Below are 27,721 nucleotides of genomic sequence, written 5' to 3'. Positions count from 1 at the left end.
TGTTAAATAACTGAGTGTCAGAAATGCTTGGTGATCTGCTGCAAATCAGCTAGAGTTCCAGCAGTTGATCTGGATCTGTGCTCTGTCCATCCCTGATCTAATCAACTGGCTACACATCTAGAACACTGTTGATTTCTCCCTAAAACTTACAGTTTATCTGCAAATACAGTTTGGAGGTGAACTTTCTGGTGCTTCTCTAGACTGTGGCAATCATGTTTTATAAGGAATCTTGGAAAATACCTATAAAAGCCCTACATGTACAAGCAGAGCCGCCCCTAGGCACTGGGAAGCGGGGCAGTTGCCCCGGGCCCCACGCTTTGGGGGACCCCCACCTTGGCGATCTGCTCACCAGCCGGCTCCTCCCTCCCTGCCTGCTTGCCTTCGCCATGCCAGGCAGGATGCAGCACTAGCTCGCTCTCTTTCTCTCTGCCTGGGACAGGGGCTTGCTCGCCTGCCCACCCGCCTGCCATGCCGAAGCTGCCACCGCCACTCCTGCTGTGGTCAGCGAGCGGTAGCCGCCCCAGGGACAGTGAGCTGGGCCGGCAGTTCCAGGACTGGTGCCTGCGCACCTATGGCGATTCGGCCAAGACCAAGATGGTGACCTGGAGCAAATGTGGGAGGCCCCCAACTATGCTTTTGCCCCGGGCCCCACACATGCTAAGGGAGGGCCTGTGTACAAGACAATAAAAGATGGCGAAGCTTTTATTATATTCATTACTATATTCACACAACAGCAGGTGTTATTCTGAGCCCTGGGCTTAATTGTAGACTGTTTACTTTCTGGAACATGTTAAATAGCAATATGAATAATAAAACAGGATGCCACAGAACATGTGCAGAGTGCATTCCCATCACCACTGAGTAAGCACAACCAGGTTAATGCACAACCAGATTTAAGGGCATCCAGGTCAGAGGCAGTCCTATATGCAGAGAGCTGCCTCCCAGTATACTTTTGTGATGCCACTTCTCTTTCTTTGGTTGTGTACGCATGGCAATTTAAAGTGGATTTGATGCATCTCATGTGTGCATGTTTTTTGTGTCATCCACACGATGTTGGCGGCTCCCCCATTTCATTAGGATTTTCTGGATCTGTGGATAATGTGGTAAGGAAAAAAGTCACCATAAAAGCTGTGGACATACAGAAGTGCATTATGTGGGTGCTTTTTTTACATTTGTGGTGATAATTTTCTGGGTGCCATGTATCAGTGCACCCATTGCTTCTTTTGGCAAGGCACTCCTTACTGGGCTGCTGGTGGGGCCTGCAAAGACACACTTTTTAAAAAAATTAACCCATTGTTTTGTGCATGTCGGGTATATCTGAAAACTTGTATCTCAAAAATAAAAACTGCCTGCACAGGTAAAAAAACTTGCAATGCATGCCCACAATGGACCTAATGTTTCCAGAACTCATGGGGGGATACTGGTGGAGCTGGGTACAACAAACATGTTTATTTTTTTAAACTGCTGTTTTGTGCCAGTCTAGTATATCAGCAAATGTGCATCTCAAAAATAAATTTAAAAACTGCCCACACAAACAGGTAAACAGATACCTGTGTACATGCCCACAATGGACCTCAAGAAGAGTGGAGAAGTACTCCTTGAGGGGAGGGGCAACAGCACACAGTGCTAATACATCCCGTCAAGCACTGCCCACTGGCATGGATGGGCAAGTGTTGAAAGTGTTCATGTGTGGATTAATGTGTACAAAAGTGCATATGAAACAACTGGATGTGTGCAACCCACATGCGCATTAACACTCTTGTGTGTAGTAGAAATGGAAGGATCTGTCCATTTTGGTTCTCTTGAGTTTCTCAGTTTTCCAATTTTAAATTTGGTTCTGCAGAAATGTGCAGGTTTTTAAAAAAAAATTTCATGAAAATTCTTCAGCATTTCAGTGCATATTTTTCCTAATAAATACATTTTTGTATGAACTTTTGACTAACGTACACATTTTGCAACCAGTTCCTCCTAACTGAATGCACTTTCATTTGTTATTTTCATGAATATATTCATTTTTATGCACATTTCCCCCCAATATATGCATTTTTGTAAATATTGGTTGGAGAACTGCATTGGAAAATTCTGATAAGTGCGAATTTCGAAGGATGCTGTGTTTCGGTTCTCGTGTTGTTTCGGTAAGGGCAAATTTAATAAATTTAGTTTTAAATACAAACTGCATCGAATTTCTCCCCCATCCCTAGTGTTTACAAAGCCTCTCAAATCCCTCCACAAAACCAACCTTTTCTATGAAGCCTGCCTGTGGCACAACTCCCTAATTCCCATGCCCACTACTGCAAGTCTGCAATTAAAGTTAAGAACATGCAAGTAGAATAACCACACATTCTTCCATAGTTTACCTCTGCTTCTACTTCTGTTCTCCTTCTTTTGATGTTTTCCCAGTGTCACATTTTAGACTGCAAGCTTCTTGGGGCAGAGACTGTCCCCTTGTAGTCTATAAAGGGCCATGCACGCTGATGAGGCAGCAGTAATAGCACAGTGGTAGAGCACATGCTTTGCTTGCAAAAAATCCCAGGTTCAATCCCTGGCTTCTCCAGGTAGGGTTTCAAAATACTCCAATCTGCCAAACAATGTCAACAGAAGTGAGCTAGATGGACCTGTGTTCTGACTCCATATAAGGTACTTGCCTATGCTCCTATGATGGTGCTTTATAAATCAATCAATAATGCTTTTTGTAATGTATTGAAAATCAAGGGGTTGAGTAAGATCTAAAGAACCATGAATGGAATGAAAGGAGCTGCCACTGTTATTCTCTTAATACTAGCACAATTGTTCTCACAGCACTATAACAGGTAGGTTATGTAGCAGTGTGCAGACTTCCACCTAAGAGGTTGCACAAGCAGAAGAATGCATTTGAAAGCAAGCTGCTACTTGAAGGGTGTTTACTGTGGGATCAGCAATGCTTATATGTGCAACTTTTTTGCAGTGTCCAAACAATGTAAAGGAAAGGCTATAGCTCAGTGGTAGAGCATCTGCTTGCATGTAGAAGGTCCCAAACTTAAACCACGACACGTCTGTGTAGAACTGGGACAGACTCCTGTTTTAAATCCTGGAGAGCCGCTGTCAATGTAGATGATACTAGGCTAGTTGGACCAATGGTCTGACTCAGTATAAAAAAGCAGCTCCCTATGCTTCTAATGTTGTTGGCATCAAAATGCCAGCCTGTATCCCCCCATAGAAAATCCTGTACGTTTTTTTTAAAAAAACACACACAACACCTGTTGCCAGTGACCTGTTTGTGATATCTGTATGAGCCATTTACAATGTTAAGTGCATATCTGGGAGAATATCTAGTTTAACTTTTCTAATGCAACAAATGAGAATAAAATCATGCTTCTGTGAACTGGAGACATCTTCTCTATGCAGGAGGACATCTTTTGAATGAACTCATTAACATGTTTGCAACAAGCTTGATATGATAACAGCTAGGGGGTTTAGTGGCCTGGAAACAGATCTTCACAATATTCCATCAAAACACAGCTTAATAAATTAAGGAACAGTGCAAAATAGGTTACATGTTTGTCCGTCTCAGGAAAAATCCAATGAGAAAGGATAATAAAAAAAACCAATTATATGGTCCTTTTTACAGAGTTATTCTCACTTTGAATCACATCCCAATATAGGTGGTTTTTGCCTGAATGCTTCGTTTCTCTTTATAGTCTTTTGTCCTTCTTCAAATAGGGTTGTTTTCTCTGCTATATGTATTGGAAGTAAAGGAATCTGGACAATCTGTTTTGAGTGGTGTGCAAGTTTGTAATTGTTTCTAAAACTCTTTATTTATAGTTTATAATTTTGCATTTATAGCAAGGAGGGGCTGCAATCCTATACGCAGTTACCTGGTAGTATGTTCCACTGAACTCAATGAAACTTCTCAGTTGACACATCTGGGACAGCACTGTTAGGTTGTATACACATCATGCATTTAAAGCACATGACCTCCCCCAAAGAATCCTGGAAACTAGCTTCACAAGGGCTACAATTCCCAGCACCCTTCATAAACTACAGTTTTTTTCTTTGTTTTTACTTAAGGGGATAGAAGGAAACCCATGCAGGCTGTATTTTACCTGGTCAGATGCAGGAGAGGGCAGAGTTCCTGCACCTTTAATAGTTGTGAAGAAGGGGAAATTTCAGCTCATGTAGCTTGCATGACAAGCTGCACCTGCTGAAATTTCCATTTTTACACAACTGTTAAAGGTGCAGGAGCTCTGCCCTCTCCTGCATCTGGCCACCCTAATTTCACCCATTTATTCAAATGAACCTGCTCCCACCTCCCTGTGCCTTGACTGATGAGTGCAAGCACTTGGGAAAGCATGACAAGTACATTCAATGTACTAAAATAACTTGGTAAAGTTAACACTCCAATTTTGTGTATGACTATTTGGAAGTAAATTCCAGTGTTTTAGTTGGAGCTTTCTTCCATGTAAGAGTGTATTGGACTGCTGTCTTAGGTTATCCACAATGGTGGGTGGTGCCCACTGGGATTGGTAGGACAGAAAGCAGGGAGCCCAATGATAAGTGGAGCCAAAGTCAATGACAGATGGAACTAACGGGAGAGACACACTTAGGCCGCATACATACCATACATTTCCACTTTTTATTCTTTTTATTTTATGATGTGAGGAGACATCATTTATTCTCACAGAGCTACAGTTCTGAGTGGTTTAACAGTCAGCCCCTCTTCCCAGGAACTCTGGGAATTACAGATCTCTGAGGGGAATAGGAGTCTCCGAGCAACTCTCAGCACCCTTCACAAACTACACTTCCCAGGATTCTTTGGGGGAAGCCAGAAGTGTTTAAAGTGGAATGATTGTGGAATAAATATATGGTGTGAACGTAGACTTACAGTTGTGCTGATTCCAGTGCGTCACCTCTGTTTTTTGAAAATGGGGCACACGACGCTAGTCAAACTCTGCCCCTTTTTACTCTAAAACCTGGTCAGATCAGCTCAAGTGCATTTTAAAAAAATTCAGCTTCAGACAGATTTCACAACTGATTGGTAGATCAACCCTGTTGCCACTTGAGGTGTGGCAATGGAAATGCTTTGCTGTAGACTCAGGCAGAGACAGTGATTGGCCCAATACTTTGCTGTGGGTGGTCCTGAAAGGTCTGAAGTTAGCAGTGAGGAAGGAAGGAGTGTCCAGCTGAGGGCAAAGTCACTCCAAAACCCAACCAGAAAAAACATTCTTGCTGCTTTTGAAGCGACTAGTGTGCAAGCCACAGACCTGAACTTACAAGATCTGAACAGGGTGGTTCATGACAGATGCTCTTGGAGGTCGCTGATTCATAGGGTCGCCATAAGTCGTAATCGACTTGAAGGCACATAACAACAACAAAGTGTGCACACAGTCTATTTCTAGTTTTTGTCCCATCCTCCTTCCTAAGGGACTAAGGAGGAGGAAGCTGACAGCCAGGGCCACCCCCTGAACCAGTTGTAATGAAGAAGGCAGGCAGATGGGGGCTGGCTGAGGGCAGACTGAGGTTGGTGAGGCAGCACCCCATTTGCCCTAACAGACCAGCTTCCACTAGTTACCTGTACTTACATTTTTCATGTCTTGCATTGCTGCTACAGTTTTCTTGCCCCATTGAATATTGGGCCTTTACCTCACAGCTACAGACTGCTGGGGGTACACCTTAGCTAAAGCAAACAATCACCATTCCAGGTGTGTACACAGCCACGCAATAAAACTAGTGTCCCACTCCCTGACAATTATTTCAGAGATGCAGTGACTCTCGTCTGGTCTGAGAGCCAACTGAGTCTCCCATGTAATCTGATAATTTACTGCAGTTAAGACTCTGAAAATATTTATAGCCAGCGCGGGATTTGCAGGGCCAGCCCAGTTCAGCCAAGAACACATCTCACTGTCCAGCAAAGAGAGGGCTTGTTAATAAGAGACGCCATGTACAAAATGCAAATGGGAAGGGCGTGTGATTGCCTGGCTTCTTATGGATGAGTCTATGGGGGGCGGGGGAGATGACAAAGCAGCAACAGTTTGGTTCAAAAGGTAATCAAGTGGTGGTACAGGACTGGGCTTATTATGTGTGGTTTGTAATCCTAGGGCTTGCATTCAGACTCTTTGAGTATACAGTAGAGCCCCGCTTATATGGCGGGTTAGGGACGAGGCCCCCGCCGTAAAGCAGAAATCGCCGTAAAGTGGAACCAATTGACTATAATGGGTCACGTCGCACAAAAATTACGCCAAAATGACGCCAAAATGCCACAAAATGCTGCAAAAGCGCAAAATCGGCTTTAAAACAGGGAATTTCCCCTAATTGAAAGCCGCCACATCAGCAGAACCCTGGAAAACAGAACACCATAAAGCTGGGCCCTACTGTAGTGCATTTGTCAAGTTTCAGTTTCAATAAAGCAAAGTAAAGCTTGACAATTGTTCTCCCTCAGGCTGGAAAACAAATCTCCAAGGAGATATCAGTGCGAAATAAATAAATAAATCCTGTACATATCCCACTCTAGGGATGGGGGAGAAATTCGATTCAGGTCGCAATTAAAGCTGAATTGATCAAATTTGCACTTTCCAAAACACCATGAGAACCGAAACAGCCACCCAACATTTGCACTTACCTGAATTTTGCAGTGCAGTTCTCCAACCAATGTTTACAAAAATGCATAGATTAGGGGAAAGTGTGCATAAAAATAAATATAAAATGCATTATATTAGGCAAAATTGGTTGCAAAAATGTGTACACTTATCAAAACTGCATACAAAAATGTGTTTATTAGGAGAAATTCAGACTAAAATGCTGAAAAATTCATGAGGTTTTTTAAAATTAAAAATTGGAAATTCCTGCAGAAATGTGGAGAACTGAATTGAAGACTGGTCAAATTCAAAACTGAGAGAACCAAAAGTGACAGATCCTTACACCCCTATCCCATTCCCTAAGTTCCCAGGCTGCCCCTGGCTAACTCTTGGCTCTGATTCTCAACGGATTAAATTTTGACTCCCTGTGACAGCCCAGGAGTTAATCTATGTTTAATCACCAGTTGAATGAGCTGGCAAGGGGGTTTGACCATGTCATACTGAAGTTACTTCAAAAAGACAAATCGCCATGGTGACCATACAGGAGACCATCAGTATCCAGAAGGACTAAGAGTGCCCTCTGCTGGCCATTCTGCTTTTCAGGCAATATTAAGAGCACCCAAATGGCTGTGGATATGTTTTCTGCAAGGCTGAACAGTTTGTAACCTTAGTTTGTCTTTAAACTTCCTTATTCTGTTTGTTTGAAAGAATGCTCAGCTTTAACAACAGGCTGGGTATAGTTAACCACATATTTTGTGTGTTGATTTCACTGCTCCACTTTTGAAGAATTCTCTGTACCTGGAAAGAGGGCCATTTCCAGCTATTGGGATTGCTTGGGCAGCTTAGTTGTCTGAGAGGAGGGAGATAGTTTTATTCCTAGATGCATGGAGACTGTTGGCAGTTACTCGATGGTGAGGGAAACACAGTTTGTGCATGCGAATAAGTCCCCTTCCGTTTTTATTACTTCCTGCTTCAGGAGCTGAGCTCCAGCCTTGGAATGTACCATATATAACTCAGTGGTAGACCACATGATTTGCAGAAGGTTTGAGATTAAATCCTTGCCATCTCCACTTAAAAGATCTCAAGTATTGGAGTGAAGCTCTGGTCAGCCTCCTGGCTCAGATGAAGCTGAGTCCATAGGCCTACACAGTCTCTTCGCTGTTCATTGCAGGAAGTATCATACCTACATCACAAGCTTCTTAGGAATTGTATATTCTAAAAGTGTTGAAAATTCTATCAGATATCTGACCCATTTATAGATACAATCCCAGAGTTCCCTAATAAGAGACAGACATTGGTAAACCAGCTTCAGCCTGTAGCTTACGCGCTGCTGGTGCTCTGTTCTGTAACCGCAGTGAACTCCAGCCATGCCTTCCAGAATAGCCTCAGGGCACTGGAGAAGATTTATTGCCAGTGTAACTTCCTCCCCTCCGTAAAGAGAAAGGGAGAGGTTGATGGTTGGCAGCTCTGTGGGTGGGGCCAAATTTATAGCCCCTTGTGCAACAAGCACAAGATGAGGAATGTATTCCTCATGGACTTCTCCACGGTTTGGGCAAAAAGGGTCCTTCAGGTGTGTATCTAGTTAGTCAGATGTAAGTCTTCTCTATCTAAATGTATTTCCTACAATAAACCTAGTTTGTTATTTTTTCCTCTTCCAGAGGCTCAGGTTAATTTCTACCTAGCTAAAGTGTAGCTACTGCTTAGTGTTTACTGCACGTGCTTAATTCTGCAAAACACCATTATAATCCATAGATCCTAACAAGGTGAACTACACTCCTGGCACCTCTCCCTCCCACCCCACCACTAGCCATCAGATGAAGAACTCCCACTGTTTTTCAGGCTCATATAATAGCCCTCCCACATTCTTCTTAAATGCAGAAGAGGAAGGATGTGGGCAGGTGAAGGTAAGAGATGTAACCACTTTAAAGGCCCCTTTTAGTTAACCCTTCTCCAGGTGCTGCGCTCAAGAGCCTTTGAATCCAGGTATTTTCCCCATTGGAGGGCGGGGAGAGAGCTTAATCTGTCTCACTTTAATGCCACCCCCCTCCCACCCACAAGACTATTTCATATTTGAACTTTTTCCTATTCAGTCATTCCTGTGTATGCACAAGTTCACTAGTGTGGCATGTGTGCTAATTTTTCCACAAGCATGCGGGCTTAGAAGGTGGCGCCTACACTTTGTTCATGACCCCTGTACTCTTTGCAAAAGAAACAGTGCACTTTCCAAGTGAGGTTCCTTGAAGATCATCTAGCCGGGAAACCTTCACATCTGAAGCAGCTAATGAGCTCTTGCGCCGCTCCCAGGCATCTCACTGGGACTTTGCACAGGAGAACGCCCTCCAGCAGCAGCTTTTTCAGCCCAAGGGCCACATTCCTTTCTTGGCAACTTTATGGGGGCCGCATGCCAGTGATGGGCGGGGTCCAGTGGTGGAGTAACAAATGTAAATTTTGCATTTATACAGTAGGATAGTTTCTACACATTCTCACACACCCCTCTCTGTCTTCTATCCATCCATCCGAGCAAGCAAGAGTAATTAACATTTGAGGATAGATTCCAGGCAGGCAAAAGCACTAAAGGAGAGTGTGTGAAGCAAGGCTAATAAGGGGTATGGCTTGGGAGTGGGCATAGCCATCCCAAGGGTCAGACAGGCCTGGAGATAGTGAGGAAAGCATTTGGCCCCCGGGCCTGAGGCTCCCCATTCCCGCCCTCAAGTGTGTTGCTTTTAAGATTTTTTTTTTTAATATGTTTTTTAGTGTTTTATTGCTTGTTGTTTGCTGCTCTGGGCTCCTTTTGGGAGGAAGGGCAGGATACACATTTAATAATAGTAAGTCACTTTGGGTTCACTATGGTGAAGTGACTAATACATTTAATAAATGAAATAAAATAATAAATAACTAAAGGCGTCAGACACACTAGGGGCTTCAAAAGCAGCCAGACCATTTTCTCTGGCTTCGGTTTAAAATGCATTTGCCCATGGCTAGACACATCTCCCTTTCCCACTGCAGATCTCAGATCTTTTAGGACTACTCACATCAAAGTGTTGGTCCAATCACTGTCTCTACCCAACTTATAGCAAATTGTTTTCATTGAACAAACCACAGAGTTGCAACAGTTGATCTACCAAACAGTTCTGATTTCAGCATCAAGGTGATTTGACAGAGAAACGTATAGGAGCTGCATTTCCCCAGGTATGGGAGTAAAAAGGGGCAGAATTTGACTAGCGTTGTGTGTCTCCAGCTTCAGAAAATAGAGCAGGAGATGCAATGAAGCCAGCACATCCGCAAGTGTGTCTCTACCCAAAGTGTGGGAAGATGAGATAAATACATCCATCTTTCGCACTCGTAACAGCTGGCATTACCCATTAGAAGGGATGCATCATTGCTGCAGCATACCCGCATAGAAGGGGTGAAGCTCAGTGGCAGAGCACATACTTTGCATACAAAGGGTCTCAGCTTCTGCCTCTGGCATCTCCATGTAGGGCTGGGAAAGACCCCTGTCTGAAACCCTGGAGAGTTACTTCCAGTCAGTGTAGACAATACCAAGCAAGATTGTTACGCTGCAGCCAACTCAGAAGGGACAGGAAGGGGGGAGGCATGAATTTCAGGCGCCTCCGCAGTCAGAAGAAGCAGAGTTGGGGATTGTTGTGTCTGAGCAGGAGCGTGCGGGAGGGGGACAACCTGCTCTTCAGCCATTTCCCACAAGTAACGCCCTTTCCGAGGAGCCGAGCGCACCCCCCCCCCCCCAGTTGAGGCAGAGAACTTGTGGGAGGAAGCTTCAGAAGCAGAGCCAGCTCCTCCTTTCCCAAGCAGTTCCCAGGAGGATTCCAATGAGGCACCGCCTCTTGACCTCGAGCCTGTTGTTCGGGAGCAGGTGTCTTCGGATGAGCAAGTGGAGGCGCGGCCCCTGTCTCCTTGTTCCCACCGCCACGAGAAACGGACAGGGCAAAGACAGGAGTTACGAAGGAGTCAGAGATTATGTTCGAAAACATTTCCTATATAAGCCTGCTGCTCCCAGGGGGGGGGGTCGCTGAGTCAACTTCCTTCGCACGCTGCAGAGCATGTCTAGAGTTTAGTTAGGGACTCTAGTGAGTTAGCATAGGGTTTCCTATGAAGCGCAATGCTTTTGATATATCCATTACTCTAATAAAATGAGATTTACTTGCACACACGCTCCAGCCTCATTCTTTCGGCTCTGGGCAGGACAGTTTGACTCAGCCACCGTCCCTACTCGAACCTGTTCCCATGGCGGATGACATGGACCAGAACGGAGCAAGAGGGGGAGTACCTATCACCATGGAAGCCTCGTATGCCGAGATCCAGAACCTCCGAGTGACTACGCAAGCCCTACCAGCCGAGAACCAAAACCTCCAAGCCACAACACAAGCATTGCAAGTGGATAACCAGAATCTCCATGCCTTGGTTGCTCAAGTCCAGGCTGCGCCTCCAGGGGCGGCAGCCCCAGTGAAGTCTCCAGTGGGGCTCCCCGTACGATACGGGGGCCAGAGCGAACAGTTTGCCACGTTTCTAGCCCAGTGTGAGTTGTACATTCAAGTGTGCAGAGCCGAGTTCCCAACTGACGACGCGAAGGTGGCGTTCATTATCAGTTTATTGGAAGGGGAAGCGGCAAAATGGGCCACCCTGTATTTGATTCGCAACGACCAGATATTGCGCCAGTTTGCCGCTTTCAAGAATGCGATGGGGGACATGTTCCGAGACCCCCAGAGGAAAGAGACGGTTGCCCGCCAGTTAGGGACCTGAGACAGGGAAAGGGGTCTGTAGGGTAATACACAAATGCTTTTCACGTTTTATCTCAGAAGACGGAGTACAATGACCCAGCCTTGATGTACTTCTACAGAAATGGACTGAGTCCAGAAGTGTTGGATGAACTGGCACGCTCCACACACCCCGACTCACTGAGGGGTTTGATTCAACTGAGTTTACAGATAGACAGCCGCTTAGAAGGAAGAAAGTTGGAGCGAAAAATGGAGCCTTCACGGAGTTAGGTGGCTGCTCCGCTGCCCTGGGCGTGCCCCGTGCCCAATCCTGGCATCCCTACTGTCTCGGGAGAGGAGCCCATGCAGATAGGGGGGGCTAGACCGCGGTTGACAGAGGAGGAGAGGGAAAGATGCCGGAGGGAAGGACTGTGTCTTTATTGCGGAAAGTCTGGACACCTAGCCAGAAATTGTGCAGCCAAAACCGGAAGATCCCAGCCGCCGGAAAACTTCACATCCCAGCTCTCGTAGAGGCTACAGAGTTGGGGGGTGCTACAGATACTGAGCCTCCATTACGACCACTTCCCTCACAAGGGGCCCTTCTGTTGCCCATTCGCATCACACTATCCTCAGGCGAGAGTTTCTCGGCCAAGGCCATGATCGACAGCGGAGCATTCTCTTGTTTCATAGATCGAGAGTTGGCGCTACACCACGCTATTCCCACAAGAGAATTGAGCCAGCCGTTGGCAGTGGAAACTATAGATGCCCGGCCTCTGAAGTCTGGGAGGGTGACTAAAGTGACTGAGTCTGTGGAAGTGAAGGTCCCTGGGCATCAGGAAGACCTGTCATTCTATGTGGCTTCTTTACCGCGTTTCCCGGTGGTGTTGGGTATGCCTTGGCTGGTTAAGCACAACCCCACAATCTTTTGGGATGAAGCTGTGGTGGTTTTTACCTCCAAGTACTGCCATCAACATTGCCAGCCTGAAGAGGAGCCACAGGTGTTGGCAGGAACGTCTTCCCCTGGGGAGATAACTTTGCCCGCCAAGTATGGTAGTTTTCGGGATGTCTTCGATAAAAAGGAAGCGGAGCAACTCCTCACCGGCCCTATGATTGTGCCATTGAATTGCTGCCTGGAGCACGCATCCCCGCCGGGCGGATCTAATAATAATAATAATAAATTTAATTTATATGTCGCCTATCTGGCCAATGACCACTCTAGGCGACGTACATGAAGAATTAAAATACAATACAATAAAATACAATAATAAAAATAAAACAATACAGCAGCAATAATAATAATGTAGGGTAGAAGGCATTTGTTCATAACAGTTAACCCTCCCCGGAAGTCCCAAAGGCCTGTTGAAAAGCCAGGTCTTTAAGGCTTTACGAAATGTATTTAGGGAAGAGGCGTGCCGTAGATCTTGTGGGAGGGAGTTCCAAAGAGTGGGGGCCGCCACTGAGAATGCCCTCTCTCTAGTTCCCGCCAATTGAGCTGTTTTTGTTGGTGGGATTGAGAGAAGGCCCTGTGTGGCAGATCGTGTCGGGCGGCATAGTTGGTGGCGTTGCAGGCGCTCCTTTAGATAGACTGGGCCGAAACCGTATAGGGATTTAAAGGTTAATACCAACACCTTGAATTGGGCCCGGAAAACAACAGGAAGCCAGTGTAGATCGAACAACACAGGCGTGATGTGATCCCGGCGGCGACTATTCGTAAGTAAACGAGCCGCCGCGTTTTGTATAAGTTGTAGTTTCCGGACCGTTTTCAAGGGTAACCCCACGTAGAGCCCATTACAGTAATCCAGTCGAGAGGTGACCAGGGCATGCACTACTAGTGGGAGTTGATGATCAGGAAGGTAGGGTTGCAGCCTTCATATGAGGTGTAGTTGATACCAGGCTGCCCAGCTCACTGCCGAAATCTGAGCCTCCATGGACAGCCTGAAATCAAGTACAACTCCAAGGCTACGGACCTGGTCCTTCAGGGTAGACTCACCCCGTTGAACCTCAGGTCAACGTCTCCCAACCTTCTCTTATCCCCCACGAGCAGTACCTCGGTCTTATCGTGGTTCAACTTCAGCCTGTTCCTCCCCATCCATCCACTCATGGATTCCAGGCACTTGGACAAGGTCTCCACAGCCGACTCTGGTGAAGATTTAAATGAGAGATAGAGCTGAGTGTCATCTGCATATTGGTGACACTGCAGCCCAAATCTCCTGATGATTGTCCCCAGCGGCTTTATATAAATGTTAAATAGCATGGGAGAGAGGATAGAGCCCTGTGACACACCACAATTGAGAGGCCAAGCGTCTGAAACCTCCTCCCCCAACGCTACCTGTTGGTACCTATCGGAGAGAAAGGAACGGAACCACTGCAGTACAGTACCTCCAATTCCCAATCCCTCCAGGCGATGTAAAAGGATACTGTGGTCGACAGTATCAAAAGCCACTGAGAGATCGAGGAGGACAAGAATGTCATCTACCAGAGCGACCAAGGCTGTTTCAGTTCCGTGACCAGTCCTGAAACCCGATTGGTATGGATCCAAATAATCCGTTTCATCCAAGTGTGCTGACAACTGGTTGGCCACCACTCGCTCAATGACCTTGCCCAAGAATGGAAGATTCGAAACTGGGCAAAAGTTATTAAAAAATTGGGGATCTAAGGAGGACTTCTTCAAGATGGGCTTTACAATTGCCTCCTTGAAAGCTGATGGCATCACACCCTCTTGCAAGGATGCGTTTAGCACCGTTTTAATCCCTGAGCCCAATTTCTCTTTGCAGCTCATAAGGAGCCACGATGGGCAAGGATCATTCAGGCAAGTGGTAGGCTTCACAGTTGAGAGTACCTTGTCCACATCCTCAGAAGGGAGAAGCTGAAACCGATCCCAATTTACCGGCTTGCAACTGGCCAACTCTGATTCACTTACTGTGTCCACGGCGTACGGGATCGAGCTCCGTAAGTGTTCGATTTTATCCGCGAAGTGCTTTGCCAATATGTCACAGGAGGCCTTTGACTGTTCCAAGGGGTCCTGGGCAACTGGACCGACCAGTCCTCGAACCACCTGGAAGAGCCTCCTGGGACAGCACTCCGCAGACGCAATAGAGGCAGCAAAGAACGCTTTCTTTCCTGCCCTTATTGCCACTTGGTAGGCAGCTACTGCTGCTCTAACCTGTGTCCGGACAGGACGGGATTTCCGCCACCGGCGTTCTAGTCGTCTCACCTCCTGTCTCAGCAAACGCAACCGTGGTGTATACCACGGTGCTAACTGAGTTCTATTCAGGGGGAGAGGACGTTTCGGAGCCACCTGGTCTAATGCCCTGGTGATCCCATCATTCCACTCCCTCACCAGGGTTTCGACCGGGCGGCCTTCAGTAGGTTCCAATTCCCCAAGTGCAGTTAGGAATCCTTTTGGATCCATCAGGCGCCTGGGGCGGACCATTCTAATAGGTCCTTCACCCCTGCAGAGGGGGTGTGGCATTGAGAAGTCTATGTTTACCAGGTAGTGATCTGACCATGACACAGGGGTGGAATAAACCACTCCCAACTTCAGAGCACTTCTCTCCTCTTCCAGGACAAACACAAGGTCGAGAGCATGACCGGCTACATGGGTGGGTCCCCTATTACTAAGGCGCAGCTCCCAGGAAGCCATGGTTTCCAGGAAATCCCGAGGGGCTCCAGTGAGAGTGGACTCGGCATGCACGTTGAAGTCACCCAGTACTAACAATTCTGGGGACAACACCCATACAGCCGAGACCACCTCCAGCACCTCAGCCAGGGAGTCTGCTGTGCAGCGGGGTGGGCGGTACACTAGCAGGATCCCTAAACTGCCCTTCGGGCCCAACCTCCAGTACATGCAATCAACACATTGAGTCCTATGGAGAGGGAGTCTGGCAAAAACCAAAGACTCTCGATAGATGACTGCCACACCCCCTCCCCGCCTGCCCACCCTCGGCTGCTGTGCATAACGGAAACCTGGTGGACACATGGCCTCGAGAATGGGAGCAGAGGCCTCGTCCAGCCAAGTTTCCGTCATACATGCCAGGTCTGCACGCTCATCCAAGATCATATCATGGATGCGCGAAGTTTTTTGTGCCACAGACCTGGCATTACACAACAACAGTCGAAGGTCGGCAGGAACCTTACGTCCCCCAGTTTTTGACTGGTTCTGGACAGACCCGGAACAGGGGATGGGTATAACACATCTATCCCCTGTTCCCCTATTCTGGCGTGGTCTGCCAGCAGCACCCTTCCAGCGCCTGCCGCCCAATGTTCCAATAACTTGGGCCCCTACCTCCCTCCCTGACTTGCACATGCCTCTATCCCTATCTATCAATCAACAGGCCACCCACCCTAAAACAGTATTGGTCCGGAGACCCGCCTCCGTACCCTGTAGCAATTATAGTTAATTAAATTAATTAAATTACATTAAATAAAATTAAATAATCAATATAATAACATACCAATTCCACATTCATATATTCAAACATCCACTCCAGTATCACATTCATATATGCAGACATTTACATATTCATATACACCCCATCCCATCCCAACCAGCACAGCCACCTCCACACTACATAACCAGCAGCAATCCAACCACTTTAGCGATGCAAGGTCCAGGCAGCAAGGGGGCAGCAGTGACGATGAAAAAGAGGCCGCAGAGAAGACCCCCGGAGGTAACACGGCCCGCAGCAGCAACAACTGTAAGGTAGGGCTGTAGCAACGGCACCTCAGCAGTTATCCAGTACCGTAACGGCAGTGTTCTTCCGCGGGGATTGCTCTTGCTACCGCCACCGTTGTCATTCGTCGGCTCCCGCAGCGCTCTCACCGCTGCTCCCCGGCGCGCCGTTGCCGTCCGCCGGCTCCTGCGACGCTCTCACCGCCGCCTCCCCGGTGCTCCGTCGCCGTCCGCCGGCTCCTGCAGCGCTCTCACCGCCGCTCCCCGGCGCATCAAAGCTCTCCCCGGCCTCCTAGGCCCAACGCCGCCACACCTCCGCAGCTCCCACGCTGCTATCAAGCCACTCCTCCTCGGCAGATCTTCAAGCTACCTCGCTGCTTCCTCGTCGCCGCCGGGCCAGTCCTCCCATTGCCGGACAGGGTCGGCTCCTGCGGCGCTCCCATTGCCGCTCACCACCTCCCAGTCCGGCCGCCTCCCGCGACGCTCTCACCGTCGCCGAAGCGGGTTACTCTCCTCCGCCAAGCCGTCGGGCACCCACACAACGCTCTCCGACCGCAGGGAGACCCACCGCCTATCGTCCGCAACTCCCGTGTTGATGCCACCAGGTAAGGAGGCTAGCTTCATCAGTTTAAGATTAAATTAAAACTCCACATGTCACTCACACGTCCACAGAATGCAGAGGTAGCAGAGTAATAATGCAATAAAATGCAATAAAAATAGATGGTAAAATAGTTGTTGTAACAGGTTTAAAAGGTGTTTAAAGGTGTTTAAAGGCTCAGCTTACGGAGCTCCAGCTACAACGTCCTCTTAAGCCGCCATCTTAAGCATGGTTACTACTCTCTATCCGAACCAGAGTTGGCAGCATTAAGAGAATTTCTGGACTCCAATTTGAAGAAAGGCTTCATTCGCCCTTCACAGTCCCCAGCTGGCGCCCCCCTGCTGTTTGTGAAGAAGAAAGGGGGGAGCTCCGTCCCTGTAATGATTATAGGGCTCTAAACCAGATCACTATCCCCAATAGTTATCCGCTGCCGCTCATTAGGGAAATGTTGGAGAGGTTGCGTTCTGCCAAGATTTTCATGAAACTGGACTTGAGAGGGGCTTACAACTTGGTGAGGATTAAGGCAGGCCATGAATAGAAAACGGCTTTTAAGACCCGTTATGGTCAGTTTGAGTATTTGGTAATGCCATATGGGCTGTCGAGAGCAACTGGAGTCTTCCAAAGTTTCATGAATGACATCTTCCGGGACTTTGTGGACCGCTTCATGATAGTTTATCTGGATGATATTTTGATTTACTCAAATACTCCCGAAGAACATGACTTGCATGTGCGTGCAGTGCTGCAGAAGTTACGGGAGCACCATCTTTACGCGAAGCTGGAAAAATGTGGGTTTGACCTAACCACGTTGGAGGAGTAGAAATGGATCCAGAAAAAGTTCGTTGTGTACTCACGTGGCAACCCCCTAAGACCAAGAAGCATTTGCAACGCTTCTTGGGCTTTGCGAATTACTACCGTCGTTTCATAGCCAACTACTCCCATCAGACTGCCCCGCTCACGGATTGCCTGAAGGGCTCAGGACCCTTCCAATGGACAGAAGCTGCACAAGAGGCTTTCGAGAGCCTGAAGCGAAGGTTTGCCACCGAACCCATACTACAGCATGCCGACCCGGCGCTCCCTTTTGTGGTAGAGTCAGATGCGTTGGACATCGCCATCGGATCGGTTCTTTTGCAACCGGCCCAGAAAGGGGGAGAGCTGATGCCTTGTGCCTACTTTTCCAGGAAGCTAACCACCTCTGAACAAAACTACACTGTGTGGGAAAAGGAGCTATTGGCCATTAGAGATGCCTTTGAAGCCTGGAGACACCATCTGGAAGGGGCGCAGCATGAAATCAAGGTGCGCACGGACCATCGTAATCTAGAGAGCCTACATACCGCCCGCAAGCTCAATCAGAGGCAAGTGCACTGGTCTCAGTTCTTCACACGGTTCCACTTCAAAATTCATTACATCTCCCAAGCACAGAATAAACGGGCTGATGCCCTCTCAAGGAAGCCAGAATTCCTGAGGGATCCCACCCCGAGACCATTACAGTACATAATCCCTCCCGAGCGGGGAGTAGTAGGTGCCTGCCAAGATTCTTTGGAAGCTGCAGTGCGCAAGGCGCAACAATGGGACCCTTTCGTGCAGGAGCAGCGGGTTGACGAGGGAGCGTCACCCCAGGCAGAACAGAAGGACCTTATATGGAAGGATGGCATATTGCACCATCAGGAAGCTGTTTATGTGCCCCCTGGGGATCTGCGAGTGAGGGTACTACGTCAGTGCCATGACACCCCCACGGCAGGCCACTTTGGGGTTTTTAAAACCATTCAAGCTGTCACTCGGGAGTTCTGGTGGCCCAAGGTGAAGAAGGACGTAGAGCATTATGTCTGCTCCTGCCCCACTTGCATGAGGGCTAAACATGCCACTGGGAAGCCACCAGGGCTACTGGAACCCCTCCCTACTCCAGGAGGGCCCTGGAGAATGATTACTATGGATTTTATAACAGACCTTCCACCGTCGCAGGGGAAAACCACAGTTTTGGTGGTCGTTGATGTCTTCTCGAAAATGGCTCACTTCATTCCGTGTGCAGGACTCCCAAGCGCTCAAGACACTGCTAAGTTGTACGTGCAAAATGTGTATCGGCTGCATGGTCTGCCAGACAGCCTGGTTTCCGATCGGGGCACTCAATTCACCTCACACTTTTGGCAAGCGTTGTGGAAGTTACTGCAAGGGGAGCTGAGACTGTCGTCTGCCCACCATCCCCAAACGGATGGGCAGTCCGAGAGGGTCAACGCAGTGTTGCAACAATATTTACGCTGTTTTGTGGGGTATCAGCAGGATAACTGGATGTCCTACTTGCATTTAGCAGAATTTGCCTATAATAATGCTGTGCATTCACACACACAACAGACTCCTTTCTTCGCCAATTTTGGATACCACCCCCGAGCCTTCCCTGCCCCAAAAGACAGTCTCTCCGTCCCAGCCACTGAGGATTACTTGCAGGAACTTCACGCTATGCAACAGCTACTCCAAGAGCAACTAGAACAGGCCAAAGCGGATTACAAACACACAGCTGACCAGCACTGGAGAGAGGGGGACCCCATACGAGTGGGGGACAAGGTCTGGATCTCTACACGTTTTCTAGCTATGCCTGGTTGGTGTCGTAAACTGCAGGATCGCCGTGTGGGGCCCTTTGAGGTGGAGGCACAGATTAATCCCGTGGCTTACAGACTAAAATTGCCGCCTGCCTTCAAGATGCACCCAGTTTTCCACAGGGCATTGTTGACCAAGGACGCTGGCCCAGACCCTCACCGGCTGAGAGCAGAGCCCGTGCCGCCGTTGTTGGTAGAGGGGGAGGAGGAATACAAAGTAGAACAGATTTTGGACTCGTGAAAACGCCGAGGGCGTATTCAGTACTCAGTATTCAGCCATTTCCCACAATTAACGCCCTTTCCGAGGAGCCGAGCGCACCCCCCCCCCAGTTGAGGCTGAGAACTTGTGGGAGGAAGCTTCAGAAGCAGTGCCAGCTCCTCCTTTCCCAAGCAGTTCCCAGGAGGATTCCAATGAGGCACCGCCTCTTGACCTCGAGCCTGTTGTTCGGGAGCAGGTGTCTTCGGATGAGCAAGTGGAGGCGCGGCCCCTGTCTCCTTGTTCCCGCCGCCACGAGAAACGGACAGGGCAAAGACAGGAGTTACGAAGGAGTCAGAGATTACGTTCGAAAACATTTCCTATATAAGCCTGCTGCTCCCAGGGGGGGTGTCGCTGAGTCAACTTCCTTCGCACGCTGCAGAGCATGTCTAGAGTTTAGTTAGGGACTTTAGTGAGTTAGCATAGGGTTTCCTATGAAGCGCATGCTTTTGATATATCCATTACTCTAATAAAACAAGATTTACTTGCACACACGCTCCAGCCTCATTCTTTCGGCTCTGGGCGGGACAAAGATGGACCAATGGTCCAACTTGGTAAAAGGCAGCATCTTATATTTCTATCAACCTTTGCACCTGCCTGTTAACATTTGGTAGAAGGAACATGTGACAGGACACCATCATATTCAGCATTTCCCTGCCTCCTGCAAACAACAGCTTATAAGTAGAGCTGAGCCAGTGAAACACAGAGAGCAATGCTACATTGCATCTTTCTTTTATCCAATATTTCCAGGGAAAGAAATGTGGGAGTCAGTGGCAACCCCCACACCACCTAATGAGGTCTGAGGCAGCCACCTGATCTTCCCTTGTCTCTTTGCATTAGTATATTTTTTGAAACTTGCAATTTAAAGTGTGTAGGTGCATGTAGGATATTGTTTGGGAACCACAGTAGCCTTTTGTAGTCATAGTCTTTTGAGAACTATGAGCTTCCCAACTAAGAAGCGGTATCTGTCAGCCCTGCTACAAAATGTCATTCATGCATGCCTTATTTATTAATATTTATTAAATGTATATCCTCCCCTTCCTCTCAAAAGGAGCCCAGTTGTTGGTATGCATGCAAGCAACTTTAAAACTAGGGATGGGAAGAGGTTTCATTCCATTCACATTTGAATACGAACCTACCTAACTGGCACTTCACAAAACAAGGCACAAACTGAAAGACAGCTACCTTCCAAATCTGCACCACTCAGAATTTTGCAATGCAGTTATTTAGTTTAAAAAATGTACAAAAATGCATTACATTAGGGGAAATTGCTGGCAGAAATGTGTATATTAGGCAAAATTCCATACAAAAATTTGCATATTAGGAGAAATGTGCACTGACAAATAATGATGAATTTGAGGGGGGTTTTAAGTCATCACAAACCATGATACGGATACTGATGTTATATAAATGCAACAGATAAATAATAAACAATATATATATATGGGAACTCAACTTAAGACTGGAAAAATGAGAAAATGAATAAAATTCAGATTAATCCATCTTTACTTTAAACCCTTGTACCAGACTGGCCCCCACAACAGGTCTTTGTCATCTCTCCATCACAACCCATTTCTCAACCCTTCAGCTTTAGAGCAAGCCAGAACTTGCCTTGTGTTCTCTAACACAGATTGTGAAGCGGGGGGGGGTGAGGGGAGGGAGGGAGAGCGGTAGGTTTGTCAAAAAGAAAAGGCACCCAACCATGGTGTCTTTTTGTTTTAAGGTAGATCAAAGATTCTTAGTAAACTCTCACCAATGCTCTGTGGTCTACATGAAGATGCAATTGAGGCATCTCAGGGACGATAAAAGGAACAGGATTCTCAGTGAAGCCATGTTTGTCAATGCCCTTTCCTGGTTCATGTCCTGGTTTGATCCCACCCCACCCCTTGAACGCAGAGGTGAAAAATACAAGAAAAAAAAATCTCACCTTTAATTTGCATATAGACTCTCAAATCCAAAGGTTCAAAGCCGATATTTGGTTTTTGATGTTCAAATGAGTTCTCAGCCTAACTCTCTTCAAATGTATAATCTGCCTATATGAGAACATACAATTACTTTTCTTAATCACAACTGGTACCTGAGACAAAATGTTGCAGTGTATCCTCACCTCTTAACAGGAGTGGGTTCTGTTCCAGTCAACCTGCCATATACTTCTCAATTCCACTCCCCCCACCCCACCAATTCCCCCTTGTTGTTTTTTGGTTCTAAGCATCCTCAGTCCATGTTAGGCTGGGTTTTTTTTTAACCCCTTGGTTTTTTAAAAAAAAGATGTTTTGGAGATTCCCCCAAACCTGCTGATATCTCCTTGTTTCTCAGTAGCTCTATATTGGCTCCAGTCTTATTGGCACTCATCACTAGAGTTTGGTATTAGAGGGAGTGATATCAAGGTCCATCTAACCTAGCATTCTGTTTCCAATAGTGGCTGGCCAAGTGGCTTTGGAAGGTCAGAAGCAGGGCATAGAGATGATGATCTGCACTTGCAGTTCATTCCCAGAATCTGGTATTCAGAGGTGTACATATAATTGCTAATAACTTTTTATCATTATTTTAGAAAGCTATTTAAGGATTTTCTACACACACAGCAGAATAAAAACAGGGTGTGGAAGAATGAAATGTACCACTTTAAGTTGTAGGTGATCATACTGTTGAATGCTGCTTGTGCAAAGAACATACCCTGCAAATAGAAACCAAAGCACATGATGTAGATTAAACTGACTAGAACTTTTTCTGTCTCATATGCCCATTTTTAACCTGCAGGGTGTTTTTAAATTAAACAAAAAAACAAAAAACAGGGGAGCATTGAAAAGAGCACCCTCTCACCTACAGCCTGTAGGTACAGTCCGCTTTACTAATTCAGTATTCTGCTACCTAATTCTGCTACATGCACAGACTAATCCTGAGTGGTGGCCATCCCCACATGTTGGGACAATGAATTCCTACAGAACTCACTGCCACAAGATGCTGTTATGGCTTCAGCGGGTTTTCAACAATTATTATTAGAAGAATACATGGGTGATGATTAGTACTGTTATTTATTAAAAGTATTTATAAATCACTTTTCTGCCCACAAGGCAATATACAATATCAAAATGATAACAGGTATCAAAAACACAAATTAAGAGCAAACAGAGCCATTATTAAAACAAAACCAGTGGGTGCTTTAAACCCTATTAAAATACAGGAGCCCACTAGAATTAGGATACAGAAATACAGGAGCCCACTAGGATTATCGCTGCGTACACACCATACACATTTGAAGCAAATCCCCCCCCCAATCCTGGGAACCGTAGTTCACATCTCACAGAGGTACAATTCCCAGCAACCTTAACAAACTACAGTTCCCAGGATTCTTTGAGGATAAATGTGTTTTAAATGTAAGGTGTGTATGCGGATGTGATGTTCCTATATTAATGTATATATGGTAAGTGTTAGTTGTTTAGAAGATACATGGTAAGTGGAGTGAAAGAGGAGGGGGAGTGAATGGGCAGTAGAATGCGAGATGATTGGCTGAGTGTTTAAAATGGCTGAATGTATAAAAGGAAGAGTGAGAGTGGAATCTGGGGGGGAGAAGAGAAAGAGTGGATTGCTTGGTGGGGTTTGAGAGAGTTGGTTACCAGGAGGGAGGTGGAGTTCGGATTAGTATTGAGTAAAACCATATGCTTATGTGCCTTAAGAAGAAATCTTGTTAATCTTGTTAGCTTTGTTATCTGTAATAAATACTTAATTTGGTTTACCAAAGGCCTGATCCTTGGCTGGGGTTTCACAGACCAGAAGGGAGGGTAAGGTAATGACCAAGGCTGAAGGGGAACTGTAACAAATGGTGGCAGCGGTGAAGAGAATAACAATACCAGTATTCAGAGTCTCTGGGAATACTAGTATTGGGACGTTACTGGTGGTTGCCTAGCAGGGGGATCTGTTGAGATCTGTGCTAGAGCGGATAGGTAAACCATAAGAGAGTGCGGTCCGGACTGGTGGAGTCCCTGGTGGTGCCTAGAGACAGGCAGTAACCACGAGCAGGTAGGAACCTGACAGGGAGAGCCAGGGAAGGACGCATCACAGCAGACACCATTAGCCATAGAACAGGGATGGAGAACATGTAGCTCTCCAGATGTTCCTGGACTCTTAACACCCATCAGCCCCAGCCATTATGGCCAATGGCCAGGGATGATGGAAGTTGAAGTCCCCCAACATCTGGAGGGTTATAGATTCCCCACTTCTGCCACAGAATCCAAGAGTTAGAAGGGACCTCATAGATCATATAGTTCAACCTCCTGCTCCAGCATTCCTGATAGATGGCCGTCCAGGCTTTGCTTTAAAACCTCTAACAAAGGAAAGTCTACTACCTTCCAAGGCAGCTTGCCCCCTCAGGAAGTTCTTCCTAATATTAAATATCCTTGTTTGCAATTTGAACCCATTGTTTTGGGTCTTACAATCTGGAACAGCCTTCCTCAACCTTGGGACACCTGATGTTGTTGGACTACAACCCTCAGGCAGCATGGTCAATGACAATGGGGGCTATAGCCCAACATCTGGAGAGCCATGCTTGGGGAAGCAACCTTGGCTCAACACAAGACTTATTTGCCCCATCCTCTCTGTGACAGCTGTTCATATATTTGAAGATGGCTTGGCTATCATATCGCCTCAAGTGTCTCTTTTTGAGATTAGAAACTGAAGAGATATCCCTCATATTCAGAGATAGTAACAGTTGGTATTCCTGGTACATGGAAATATATCCTTCATTTTCAGACCCTGTGTACCTCTGAGAAACAGAGGCTTATGAACACCCAAGAGGCACAAGGCTGACCATTGTCTAAAAATACTGAACCACTTGTGTCATAAGTTCCAGACTGAACTCCCTTTGGTCTTCTCTACAGCTTTTTTTCACTTTCCAGGTTCCGCTTTTTGAGCTCAGTCCAGTGCTGTGTGTGCATACTGGCCATGAAAATTAATATTCCTTCTATTTCTGACGTTCCAGCTATGAGTGTTATTGTTTATATAGCAAAAACAGCACCACACATGTACAAGGTGGAGGTATCAGCAGGCTTAGGGACCCCGCGTTTTTCAGAACTAGGAAAAGTCTTCAGGATGAGAGAAAAAATCCTAAGAGGGAAACTCAACCCATAACAGCCTGACAAAGACTGAGGATGTAAACACCATAGTCGCCAGATTAAAGCATTTCCATTAGCCACATCTGGAGCGGGAACAGGTTGATCTACCAATCAGTTGTGAAATCCCTTTCAAGCCATTTTTTTTTAAAAAGCACTCAAGCTGATCCCACCAAGTTTTACAGTAAAAAGAGGTGGGATTTGACTAGTGTTGTGTGTCCCCATTTTCAGAAGAGAGAGGTGGAGATGCATTGAAACTGGCACAACAGTGAGTGAATGCTCAGTAGCCACAATGCTGAGTGACTACTGAGGAGTGGGCAGAAAACTGGGAGGGTGGATGGACTTGAGTGTCTGGAAGCCTGAACAGCAGCAGTCCATGCTGCAATAGGTTCCTGTAATCAAAGCACAAATGTCTGAGCAGAGGCTGGCTTGCATATTCTCAAAGCATTTGGTGCCCCCTAGAGTTGTAAAGTATATTGTAGCTCAGAGGTCTCTGCATGCCTGGAGCGGCAAGGGAAGCTGGTATGAAATAAATGTGTTTTTGCTGTGTCCAGATTGTGGAGATATTACATAAGACACTCAAAGCATAATAATTCATTCAGATATTCTTGGATGAAATGTTTTTTTGCAGATCTATTTCAATCAGTTCAAGCCTGGCTTTGGTACAAGAACTAGGGCTGTGGACCAGATTCATATTTTTGGCCCTTGGCTGAGTTGGGTTCTGACAACCACAGATCACTGATTTCAAATTTCAAAATTTTCTTAAAACAAAACCATTAGTGAAAAAGAGCCTAGGTCATAGATATTTATTTATAAAAATACTTGTATACCTGTATTTTGTTAAAAACATCAAAGTGGTTAACAACATGTTTAAAACAACAACCATAGAATTAAAAAAAAATTAAAAACAAAAAATAAATAAAAACAAAGGTCAATTGTTGCAAAAAAAAAAGGCATGTTCTTAATTGCCTGCAAAAGCCTGGCGAAACAAAGGTTTTCAGCAGGCACTTAAAAGTTAAAACAGAAGGTGCCTGCTGAATCTCTGTTGGCAGAGCATTCCAGAGAACTGGGCCGATTTTCACTGAAGGCTCGATTTCACGTCAATGTTAAATGAGCCTCGCCAGCTCATCATGAATACTAATTATACAATTTCTAATTATATTCTATGAATATGTTAACAGCAGTTTATGGAGATGGGAGCTAACCTGATCAGTCCTCTTCTGCAGGTGGTGTACATGAAGTACATTAATGCCATGTGTGCATGACTGCCATCACCCAAGATGGTGGCAGGGGCTTCCCTAAGGGGCTGACACCCCCACTGCCATCTTGGGTGATGGCAGGCATGTGTGCTATGTGCACATATCATTCACACAACACAAGAGGTAGGTGGGGGACGTGGGCAGGCTTATTAGCCCTGCACTGTGGACCCAGGGCAGGCTGGTGCCAGCCCTATCTCTCAGTGCCTCCTTCAAGACAGGTTTGAAGGGTGGTGACAAGGGGAGCAGACTTTTCAGTTGTGGCCTCCCGTTTATGGAAAGCTCTCTCCACCTAGGCAATACTACTGCTCTTCAACACCAGGTTAAGATTTTCTTCTACTACCAGGCAGTGCTTGGTGTGACAATACTCACTGTTACAAAGTACTGTTTTTTTTGCTACCCATGGCAACCATTTTGTGCTGGTAGCCATTTTGTGCACTTTTATCATTTTTTTTTACACTATAAACACTGCTTCTAAGCATTCCCTGGTAAATGATGGGCCGATTATTACCCATCAAGTTTTGATCAACATTGTGTTAAACTGGTTCTGTTGCCAGCAATCTATTATTTTTATTGGGTGGGATGGTTTTAGTATTGCACGGGTAGTTTGCAGTTTTTTAATTTCTACATGTTTTAAATGTTTTGTAAGTCACTTTGAATCTTCTTTTTAAAACAGTGTCTAAGAAACATAATAAAATAGTAATATGAAATGAGGGAAGGTGTAAGCAGTGGAGTCAGAGGGAAACAAACTGCAAGAAGTATAGGGTGCTTCCAGATGGGCTTAATATCACAAATGTATGATTCAGATATCACAAAGGAATAATTGACAACAGGTTAAGTTACTGAATTTTCTGCAAAAAGGATACATCTGAATTAAATAGGGAGAAATGCAGCCTGACATTTTGTGTGGATGGTGCAAAAAACGTCCATGCATGAACAGCACCAATCCCACCATGAACACCCATCTGGAAGCAGTACTCACAATGACCCTTGGCAACAGCAGTAGCAGGTGATAAAGCAATTAACCTGACAATACTGACTTAATTAACATCTGCAGTGGGAAAGGAACGCAAATGAATAGAATGGAACTTATTAATTAAAATTCTGAAGTTGGGAAAGAGCCAGGGTTACCTGGTATCTCCAGGTAAGGCTGGGAAAGATCCTTTGTCTGGAACCCTGGAGAGCTGCTTGCCAGTCACTGTAGCCAGTACTGAGCTAGGACAACAGGCAGCTGTAATGTAAGGCAGCTTCCGATATCCCTAACTTCATGCTGGAGCTTCCCTTTGAAATTCTTTTGTTCAAATACAGCCACCTTAAGACACCAAATAGAATACCCTAGTGGACTGAAATCGTGTCCTAGACCTCCAGGGTTTATGAACATTGCCCTTTCTGATGTCAGATTTTGCGCTATTTTTTGGCGCATCTATCTGTCCTATGGAGAAGGGCATTGATAACAGATGAGAACACATATTAATTACATTGGAAGATGAGCCAGTAAACGAACCGCTGATGTTGTGGCTGACATTATGTGGTCCTACACCAGCGTTGCCAAAAGAAGATGTGGAGAGGGGCACAGTTGGCATTCGTCATCGGCGCCTGATTTATCAAGACAGTAGAGTCCATAGACCTCCCCTTTCCATAAAAAAACAAATATAAAAGTCTCTGTCATTTAAAACAAGCTTGGAAACGTTTGGTTTTGCACCTGCTTAATTCTCAGTCTTCAGCGCCTTACAAATTTCCATGCCCGGTTCTATTGCCACAGTTCTATTGCCTCCACAGCAGTATCAGCCTATCCCATTGACTAAAATGTAGCCTTCGCTTAGGTACTCAAACGCGTTCGCTGTGTGTAAGAGATATAGCAGAGCTCACTCCAGTTTTCCTATTGGCTTTCTATTAAGTCATTCTTCCATCTTTTGACCAATCATACTTGCCTTAAAACCCACCCCTTTATTAAGACCTCTCTGTGTGTATTTGTTTCTTCTC

At 46.2% G+C, this 27,721-nt stretch overlaps 1 long non-coding RNA gene across 2 annotated transcripts; it reads right to left on the bottom strand.

The window, feature by feature from the left end:
• Positions 1-702: 702 nt before the first annotated feature.
• On the bottom strand, positions 703-27,612 carry LOC133366211 (uncharacterized). 2 transcript variants are annotated; one of them, XR_009758366.1, is made up of 3 exons: positions 27,217-27,612; positions 21,305-21,410; positions 703-1,089 (listed from the first exon to the last, which is right to left on the bottom strand). It is a non-coding gene; the product is annotated as an uncharacterized LOC133366211 (long non-coding RNA). The 2 variants fall into 2 exon arrangements; XR_009758365.1 differs by lacking the exon at positions 703-1,089 and adding an exon at positions 11,132-12,421.
• Between the last annotated feature and the right edge of the window lie 109 nt (positions 27,613-27,721).

The sequence above is a fragment of the Rhineura floridana genome, chromosome 11 (assembly GCF_030035675.1).
Source record: "Rhineura floridana isolate rRhiFlo1 chromosome 11, rRhiFlo1.hap2, whole genome shotgun sequence".
Lineage (NCBI taxonomy): Eukaryota > Metazoa > Chordata > Lepidosauria > Squamata > Rhineuridae > Rhineura > Rhineura floridana.
The sequence above is the reverse complement of the archived record's forward strand: the minus strand, read 5'-3'. Positions and strand labels throughout refer to the sequence as shown.